Below are 11,088 nucleotides of genomic sequence, written 5' to 3' on the forward strand. Positions count from 1 at the left end.
TCGCCTCGAGGCCCGGCGAGGAGGCGCTCGTGGCGGCGCTGCTGAGCAAGGCCGCCTCGGTGGAGGTGGTGCGTGCCGGGGTTATGGCCACAGTGGACGCCGCGCGGCTCATGCAGGAAGACGACCTGAGGAGGATGGCGGCGACGGATGAGGACGTGGTCGATCCGGAGGAGGCGCGGGCGATCCAGCAGGCGTCTCGTAACATGGCCCTGGCCATGGGCGCCGTGGCGGCTCCCACGCACGAACAGGCGTTTGCGGCAGCGGCAGCGACGGCGATCGGGGAATACGCCGCCGAGGTGATGATGGCAGAGATGACCGAGCTGGCGGGGAGGCTCGGGAAGGGCGCGGCGGAGTTCGCGTCGAGGCCCGGCGAGGAGGCCGTAGCCATGGCTCTACAGAGCAAGACCGCATCGGCGGAGAGGCACGCCGAGGAGGCGCATGCCATGGCGACAACTTACCGCACGTTTCGCCTGTCTCTCCCCTCCAACAGTAGTTACGAGGATATGATGTCCTGTCCAGTCGTCCAGTTGTACGCAGCTTGTACTACTTAGGGTTGGGTTTGGTTCACCCGCGCGTAGATTTCTAAAAATCAGCTGTGGAACACTTGTTATGGAAAAGCTGATTGATTAGATAGAAAATATCTGTAAACTATATAGGCAAATGCAATGATATCATACGTGGGTATATATTTTCTTTTCAGTTCTGGCACTGGAATAGTTATTTTTCGCTCCATGCCAAAGCTTGATACGAAATGTTGTGATTCTGGTCTATTTAGTATTCATTTGTATGATTTATCAAAAACTATGCTTTTGGAGATTATTTCTTTCGATGAATTTTTAGTGTGTGAAAAACAGCGGAGATCAACTGTGTGTTGATAGTTAATGCTACACTGAAATTCTTTACTGAGTTTGAGATTTCCCATATAGTCGGATTTCCTATTACACAGGAGCAAGAACAAACTTCACTGGAACCCCAAAGATCTAATCCTAAATTAGAAAAGCCATATCAGAATTCGCTTATATAGTACTAATGTCATCTTAAAGTAGAACGGTACATTATTTTTCTCATCCCATTATCAATAGGAATCTTATAATATTGGCTAGTGCTAGGCATCAGCCAGCTGTAAAAAGGCCAGCCATCAGCCACCGTCTGGACCATCAGATAACCTTAACCGAGTGAATTCCGCGCGTCCAATCGTGGTACAAAAATGGTTCTATGTAACACTTTTGCTGTTTATCACTCGGTTGTTTTCTAATTCGCCATCACTCGAATTTTCTAACGTGTAATTTTCACCCGGCAAAAGTCATGTTTTGGCTCACCCATGGTTGACCGGTTTTGTGCATGGTTTTTTTCTTTTTCCTGGTTTTCTTGTTTCCACCGTTTTTTTTTATCGGTGGGCCCCACACTGGCTTCAACGGGCTTTTCTCCTTTTCCTCATTCCGACCCAAATCCCTCGTTGAGTGGAACGCAAAGTATCAGAGCAGCGGCGGGGAAGGGGAGAGAGCGGCGCGGAAGGGGCGAAATCGCCGCCGTGGTCGGACACGATCCCGTCCGCCGCGGTCGAGCGCAGTTCGCTGCGCCCTTCCGCAACCTGCGGGTGGGAGGGGGGGCTGGGGGCCTCGGGCCTGGGCGGCATCTCCATTGTTGTACTCGAGCTCGTCCTCAAGGTAAGCGACGACCCCAAATCCCTCGCTGTTCTTCTGTTGCTGGTCGTCGACGATGAATGCAGTGAGTGGTAGGCGACCTGCGTGTACCATTTTCTAGCCATCTAGGTGTTTGGTGATGTGGGTGGCCAGATTTTCGTCGGCGGATTTTTCGTGGATTTGTTGTTTTGGTTCATGACGAGGTGATTTCAGTACCAGGAATCGGAGATAGTTTGCAGGAGATTCGTGGGTAGGTTTAGATGTTTTTGCTCTGTGGTGTTTCGTGTGCAGTATAGGGGTTTCCCGTGGACGCTTCTGATTGTTCATGTTCGGATGAAATCCATTAGCCGTGGATGCAGTATGTGTATGTTTTGGAGAGTAATTTAGTAGCATGAAGCAGTCCCATGAGGTGCAGGAAGTGTTTAAACTGTTTTTGCATCAGTTCTGCATAGCACCTTGGTTTCTGGCTTTTTTGATTATTGATGATGAAGAAGATACTACTGCTAGTTTGTGCTCTGCTTGATTATTATGCGTGACTGAATAGATACTTTGTGTTGCAATGTGTCTAGTTTTTTATCTCTAAAGCATATAGCAGAGGGGTGCCAAATGATGAGTACACCGGTTCTTACTGTCGCTTTCTGGACGATGTAAATCAGTAAATGACGACTATCTATAGATGTATATGCAATGTATGTATAGAGGTATATGGTATATACACAGAAGTATTCTATGGGGGTGGGGGGGGGGGGCTTTGGAATAATATTGGCTATATGTAGATATATCCTTTGCAAGCATGATTTTAATGTATTTTCTACAATATGGAGAGATGCAAATTTCCCAATATCCAGGGGGTATGGAGATGTATATGCATTTGTGTGTCACCTTTTTGCTCCCTGTGGTGTTTGTACCTTAGCGCGGTGGAGGTGGGTTTCGGCTTTTTGATGCTGGTGTTGTTTGTACAGGGGCGCGACCTTGGCCTACCGACTGGCATAATAATCAACAAAACAAACGGTAGTGCACTATAGCTTTTCCTTGCAAGTTCCCTGATGTTGCCAAATCACTGGTTGTTCTTATTTGCATTTAAATTTGAGTTGATCGATGTCTCGGCCGTGTGTGGTGAGAACCGAAAGTTTGCGTCCATTTCTCCCCTGGAAATAGAGTTCTCTTTGTGTGCTTAGACCGTGTGGTGTTAGTCTGATAGTTTTGATTAGAGGCTATTGCGAGGTGCCAAGATGCTCGCATGGAAAACTGAAATTTCTGTGCTTATGAAATTTCTTCAAGACTTGATAACACTGTCAGTCTCTCCGCTTTAGCTTGAGTGCTGCATTGTGCACTACTGATTTTACGATGAGCTTGCAGTGATACTACATTGTGGTGTTTTCAGTTTGCTAACAGTTTCCCGATAGTCCCACATCACTGATTGCTACATGCTGCAAAATGTAAATGAGATGCACAATGCTAGCCGTTGGTTCTTGCTGTAACATGACTCTGTTCTTGTGTTTGTGGGGCAGCAGATATTCATATGACTCTTCGTATGATTTTCTTGCTCCTGTATTAATCATCCTATTATTTGATCAAATTCATGGGTTGAAATCTGGGTCAAGGAGGAGGGCTATTTGGGTTTCTAGGTGCTGATGCTGCATTTGCATATTTTGATGTCTCGTTTAGTTATTTTTAATCAGCTCCAGGTTGCAAGGTGGTTCTTCGGGCCAACGTGGCTGTGTGTGTGCGCGCGCGTGTGTGCATGTGTGTGCTGTGTATTTTATGGAAGTCTTCTTACATTTTATACTCCATTTTTTTAGGAACCAGTTTGTCCATTTTCTAGCTTAACAATTTTAATAGCGGGGTGGCTGGCTGGCACAGGGAGAAATAAATTAGTTTTGGGGTGTTCAGTGCTCACTTATTATTTTTGGTATCTGTTCGTGTTTGATTTCTTAAGTATCAATTGATTTCTTGAGACTAGACGATGTAACTGTAGCAGATCCGAGATTCCGAGGGAAGTGTGGTACTTGGGAAATAACGCTATATTCAGAGTGGATTTTATCACCTTTGAAAAATGTTAACATTTCTTCACATTCTGTCATGTTCAAAGGACAGACACTCATGTCACTGTGCACCTTTTCCTTCACCATTTAGAGTTGGTTAGCACTCCATATGCGCTATGTAATCTCTTTCTACTGTACCATTTCCATTGAGTGGTTTCAAGTGTTTGACCCTCTCTTTGTTAGATCTTCCATACAATGGGTACAAAATGGTGGGTTAGAGAATGATATATCGTAAGATTAAGAAATCAGTGTGCCATTTTTACTTAAAACTGCCGCTTGCTGCAGATACGAAGCTGTGACACTGCCAGAGAACGTGATTGATATGGAGGTGGATAATAATATACAGTGAGGAAATTTGTGAGGGGGTTATTTAGGTGTTATTCATTGGGGAATGCAGTCTCATGCATTATTTTTATTTATTGCACATGTCTAAAATGCAGAATTGTTTTTGTGTTCTTAGTGGATTGTACTTGCTGATATATTAGCATGGATCACCTCTCTGTTACTTACTAGCTTATTGATTTTTTTTTTTGGATGCATGTACTATCTGTTTTATATGTAAATCCAGTGTATATGCAGTGTATCTGTTTTATATGATATATACAATCGTAGATGCATTGTATATATCAGAAAGTCCAATGTATATACAATGTAGGTTATGTGGGATTGCCTCTCTGTTAGCATATAGTGTCTGTTTTATATATGTAAATGCAGTGGTATATGCAAGTAAATAGAGTTTATATACAATCGTAGATGCATTGTATATACCAGCAAGTCCACTGTATATGCAATGTAATGCAGGGGCATCAAGCATCCAAGGGCGTGGATTGTCATTGATTTTTTTCCGGATGTATATACTGTCTGTTTTTATATGTAAATGCAGTGTATATGCAAGTGTATATGTCGTAGAAGCATTTGTATATCTCCAACGTATATACATCATAGGTGCATTGTTTATATTAGCAAGTCCTCAAGCCTCCAGGGTATATGCATATTCTTTCTCTTTTTTAGTTTTTAAATAGCTGTATATGCTCAATGCATATTCTGGTTGTTCAAAATGCAGAATCTGTTGGCTTTTTTTTTTGATGATTTTGAATGATTGGAAGCTTGTTTGTTAGAAGTTAGTAGTGTTCTTTGTGTATATCCAGTGCATATGCAGTGTATATCCAGTGCATATGCATTGTGGCAATGCAGTATATGCATTATGTATATGCAATGTATATTACAGTGCATATGCATTGTATATGCATTTTTTCATCTTCATTTTCTTAGTATCATTTTTATGAGTTTCTTTTCCTCAGTTTCTCTGGTTTCTTAGTATCATTCTATATGCATTGTGTCCCTCCTCTCAATTAAGAAGGCTAGGGATAGAAATTGTGTCCCTCCTTTTCTCTCATTTCTTATGATGACCTGGTCGAGAGAGTACGACTAAGGGGGCGAACCAAGTGCTTGCATATGCAATGTATATAGGATGCATATACAGTGTATATGCATTGTATATGCAGTTAACTGTGTGTACTCTTGACTGCCAAGACAAATCACGTCTTGCATTAACTGTGTGTACTGTCTGTACAATTTTAGGCACATTAAATTTATTTTGTATTTTTAGCAGTGTATTACCTTACTAATTTGTCTTCAAATACAAAATTTCAAAGCTGCTGACTATATGTGCATATAGCAAATTGTAAGTGCTTGTTAGACACTTGAATTTGGACATATATACATATTTAGAAAAGATGTAAGTAAGTAGCATGCACACTATATGTAAGGCATGTCAACTATTTTTTTGTCTTCTTCTAAATGCAGGGGTACATACATTTGCGAAGGGTCTAATTTTTGGAAGATAGTCGGAAAAACATAGGTACTAGTTAGTTATTTTCCTGTCACGTTTTTATGGCTCAGTTGTATGAGAACATTTAAGCTAGTAGCAAGTTTCAGCAAGTTCTAAAGGTAGTGTGTTTTCTTTTTGATAGTGTGATACCAGAGAGTGCAAAATATAGTTCATGACTGCTTTCTAGCAGAATAATATCAGTTTAATTGATTTACCAATATGTCCACCTTTAAATAATGTTTGTTTCTTTCACAGTCAAGTTAGGCATTTTTTTCAGAAAGAGAAACTTTAATTATTTTGTTTGGAAATAAACCATGGTACTGGTTTCCTCCTTATGTTGATGGTGGGCTAGGTCCCCTCTTGTTTGTTTGTAGGCATAACTTGAATCACTTTTGATTAATTTTGTTGGACTAGGTGTGATACTGCGTGTGGATTGTTATCGCTGAATTTGCTTAGTCTGGGATGTTGATACCATATAGTGTCTGTCTCTTATATAGCCTTTTGAGGACTTGTCCTTTGAATGCATGGGTGAGTTAGAAGTTGCTGGTTTGGTGTAACGGATAGTTCGCTTTGTACAAGGGCCTATAAAGGGTGTTATTTTACATTTTACACAATGTTTTCGCTGACATTGAAGTATAAATGCCTACATTTTGCCTATGATTGGTTTTGTCTATGCCCCACGTCTTCAGCTAGTTAGTTTCTCAGTTTTCTTTGTGCAAATGTTGATCCGTTTCTATTCACTCAAGGAGAAATCTTATCTTTTTCTTTGTCAGATGGAAATTAAGTTGAGCATAGTTCCATGGTTTCTGTTTGGACATTAGAAGCTGTGGTGCCATTCTCTGTCATCTCAGGACAACTTTGCAACGCAACGGGCGGGAGTTGTTATTTTTTTTTGGTCAAAAGCTGTCAGGGAACGAACCGGTACAAGCCAAACACGCCCACTTTTCTGGATTTTTTGCCGCAGGGACCACGAACAGCTAGCGCTTGCTTATTGGTGCAGGAAATTTGAGTGATGTCTAAAAAGAAAACACTCGAATGCCAAATAGATAGTCCCATAACATCTGTCTCCAATATTTTTCATTTTGAATCAAAATAATGGTACAATTTTTTTGACAATGGTACAAAAAATCCCGAATGTAACATTTTCTTTGCGGGTAGGAAATGTTTTAGAAAATAGGACATTGTTATACAACATTTCTCTACAATAAATCCAATATGTGTATCTAATGTATTCAACATTACACAATAACATATGTAACACAGGTGCAAATCTTTCTATACCAAAATACATGGAGACACCATCATGCCCGATTTGAAATCGCCAGCCAACAAATCCATCGGCGATGGTGAAGTTTCCGGTGAGGACGCCAGTGTTCTATCCCATAGCATGCAGTGGAGACCGGCAAAGGCGAGGCCAGCAAGCATGCTTAAACAGGCTAAAGCCTGCCCTTCAAAAATGTAAAAAAAAAAATACTACTAGTAATCTTCCAAAGGAGGCCCACTAGCAGTTGAGTATTCTAGGCATAAGCCCAACTCGCACACAGCCACAACCACACAGCAACAACATCGTATCGAAGGAGAGGCAGAGACGGAGGCGAGGCGGCGGGCTGGCGGGCGGCGACCACGACCAGCGAGGTGGCGAGCCGGTGACAGACGAGGGGCTAGGGTCCGGCGGAGCGCCACACGCCCGCACCCAGAAGGCCAGAAGGCGACGCACGGCCGGCGAACGCACCCAGCCGGCAGCCGCCAAAGGCCAAACCCTACCGGTTTGCTAGCGGTAGCGGGAGCGGCAGCCGGCGTCCGGCGAGGTTTGGGCGGGGGCTGAGGCTCTGAGCAGCGCGCCGGCCTGCCAGAATCTCTGTGCACCAGAGATAGGAGAGCCGGCCTGCCAGTGAGCTCGGTGGTATTTGTCCTCCAATGTCCAATCATCATATTATTTTGCTATCTCTCTATTTCAAATTTGTAATTATGTACTAGCTAGCTCCAGTTAATTTATCTATGTGTAATATATTTTCAGATTTGTTAAAATGAAGAGAAAGCATGTGAGCATCCTTAGCTATTATACACCACAAATAAGCTCTCACTAGCTTTGCAAAGGAAGAATTAAAATATTGTTGAAGTCATGCGTTTGGTCTTGGATGTGAAAGAAAGTTTGCAAGGGATGAGGGACAATGGGTTGGATTCTTTATTCAGCCAAGCCAAGAGCTTTTGTGAGACACGTGATATTGAAGTGCCAAATATGGATGATCATGTTGGAGCTTTGGGTCAAACTGTTCACACCACCAAGAACAGTACGACTCGACTCCACTATTACAAGGTTAGCATATTCAATGTTGCCATTGATGCAACTCTGAAATGAATCATCGATTCAATGAAGTTTCCACCAAGTTACTTGATTGTATGGCATGTCTTAGTCCAGCAAACAACTTCTCAAAGTTTAATGTTGAGAAACTTATTCGGCTTGCTGAAATTTATGCTGCGGACTTCACAGAAGTGGACAGGTTGTTGCTAAGAATTGACCTCCCAAGATTTCTTATGAACATTAGGAGAAGTGAAGAATTTAATGGATGTCAAAATCTGTCCACACTTGCTCTGTTGATGGTTCAAACAACAAAACACACATATTTCCTATTGGTGTATCGTCTTATTGAGTTGGCTCTCATTCTTTCCGTGGCAACTGCATCAGTTGAACGCATATTTTTAGCAATGGAGATTATTAAAACAGATTTGCTCATTAAGGTGTCTGATGAATGGCTAAATGATTTAGTGGTGTGCTACTGTGAGAAAGAGATATTTAGAAGCATTCATGATGATCAGATCATTATACAGTTTCAGAAATTGAGGGATTGTAGAGGACATGTGCTGCGCGAGTATGATGTGATTTCTTAGAGGTACATGTATGTTTACTAGTTTTATTAGAGAGTTCACTTTGTCCTTTTGTTGTTGCTTCTCTACTCTCTACTACTGGATGTATTAGTGTGTGATTTATATGCTTTTAATATGAAAATTTGTGGTATTTTGTCTTAAAATAATTTTATCTCCCATATATTGGCTTATTTTCTACGGAAGTAGCCGTTTAGTCAGTCGTCGTCAACTTTCAGCCTTCCCTGCAAATAGTTCCTGGACTCGCCGTTGGAGACCGGTCATGGCCGTCGGTACGCGAGGCGGCGGCCAGCTCACCACTGCCGAGGCAGGGCAGCTCGCGGTGGGAGCGCACAACAGCGGGAAGGGACGTGGCGGCCGGGGCACGAGCTCGCAGCGGTAGAACGGATGCCGAAGGGTGCAGCCTAGTGGGCCGACAGGGATGCGGCGGCTGGGGCTCCGGCCACAGTTCGCAGCAGCGGCAGGGTAGCAACTTTGTAAGCCTATAGGTGACTGGAACCCTTCAAATTGCTGCACATGCAACGTATAGGAGCTAGGTAGCTACCCAGAGAAGAAGAAAAAAAGAAGAGCTAGCTAGCTAACTAGAAAAGGTTAAAAGAGGAGCTGGCTGGGCATGTACCTGCAACAAATCTGGTGGCACGCGCGATGAAGACGTGCACGGGATGAGTTGGACGGGTGGTCTGCACTTTGCTGTGAGGTCAAGCTCGGCGATCCGCGCACAACGTGATCAAACTGAGGGAACGCGACCCGAAAACTGATGGAACGGCGAGGGAGCGGACAGACCGGCTGTAGTATCAGCCGGCTGCTATATAGAGTTTGCCTATAATATTTAACATTTAGAGATTTTCTGTGTGTGGTGTTCATATTTAGCATGATATGTCATCCTAAAAGATGGAACTACACTTTATTCTACTACTTCCGTGTGCATACGATATGGGGTTAGCATCAATAATTGATGCCCAATGCTCACATCTCATGTATGTCTGCATTCATTTTTTTTCTTTCGAGAAAGGACGCTTTATTACTTCAAAGTTTGACGTAAAAATTCAACTACAAGTAGAGTTCTCATAACAGGCAAACAAATCATGGTGAAGGAGTCGTTATCCTCAGACTATGCAGCCATCCATGTTGGATAGTAAACTCCTTGGCCGAATTATCCAATCGTGTAGACACCTCCGTAAAGAGGTCGCGGTCCTCCAAGCGCTCAAGTGGCGACCATAAACGGAGCGTAGCCATAGATCGGTAAATTACCTGCATAAGACAAGAATTTCTGTCATTGAAAACCTTATCATTTCTGCATAGCCATAGCGACCATATAACGGCTAACGCTCCCACCCTGATAAGGCTCCTAAACCAAACATCTATCACATTTAGCCAATTGTCGAAAATGTTTGCAACGATACGGGGAGGGTATAAGCTAGATCCTATCTAAATGATTGACCATATAGCTTTAGCAAACTGGCACTGGAAGAAAAGGTGTTTAATTATCTCGTCTTCGTGACAAAAAACACATCTCTTACATCCATGCCAGTTCCTTTTTGCAAGGTTATCTTTGATGAGGATAACACCACGGCGTAGGTACCAAGCAAAGACCTTCGTCTTTACTGGTACCCTCAGCTTCCAAATCATTTTATTATTATAAACCGGTTGAATAGGTTGAACTAAAGCTTCATACATGGATCTTACTGAGAATTTACCACTTTTGATAAGTTCCCAGCGGAATAGATCTTTTCCTTGGATCAGTTGGATTGAAGCTAATCTCTGTAGCAGTTCGTTCCAGTTGGTTAAACGGAGACCGACTACATTACGTCTGAAGGTCATAGATGGTGGAGAGGTTTCCATCACCCTCTGAAGGGTTACATCCTTATAACGGATGCTCATATATAAAGTTGGATACTGTTCCCGGAGTGGTTATCCCCAACCACTTATCCTCCCATAAATGAATTTCCGACCCATCCCTAATGGAGAAAGACCCGTGCGGAAAGACCCTAATGTGAATCTCCGGGTTTCCAAGAAACCTGAGAAAACTCTTTCGAGCCTACATACTTCCTCCTCAACAAGCTTTGCCAGACCCCATCCTCGGTTAAGAACCTACTCAACCATTTACCTAGTAGGGCCTGGTTCTTAATCTCTAGATCGTCGATACCAAGTCCACCTTGATCTTTGGGGCGGCATGCAACACTCCATTTTGTCAACCGATATTTTTTCTTCTCACTATCTCCTTGCCAGAAAAATCTTGATCGGAGGTAATCCATTCTATGAAGAATTCCTTTCGGCAACTGGAAGAATGAAATCATATACAATACCATATTTGACTGAATTTATGAGTACCAATCTTCCACCAAGAGATAGTAACTTTCCTTTCCAACTGCTTAGTCTTTTCTGCAACCTTTTCTCGACCATTTTCCATTAGGCTAGAGTAAGTCCCTGATGATGAATCGGAATACCTAGGTAGCTAATTGGAAGGAGAGACACTACAAGAGGCCCAAGTTCTGGAATCCTGCACAGAGCCTCCGGACTTTCATGCGCGTCGTCGGAAATGCTGCTGCTATTTTTTCTCTGACAAAACTATCATTTTCTTTCAGGAGCAGCACTCCCTCACAAAACATACCCAGCACTCAAGCAGCAATGGTAACTGTCACTAGTAGAAAATGGGCATCCATCTAAGCCTTTAGTACCGGTTCCC

Source organism: Lolium rigidum, chromosome 6 (assembly GCF_022539505.1).
Source record: "Lolium rigidum isolate FL_2022 chromosome 6, APGP_CSIRO_Lrig_0.1, whole genome shotgun sequence".
NCBI classification, from domain to species: Eukaryota; Viridiplantae; Streptophyta; class Magnoliopsida; order Poales; family Poaceae; genus Lolium; species Lolium rigidum.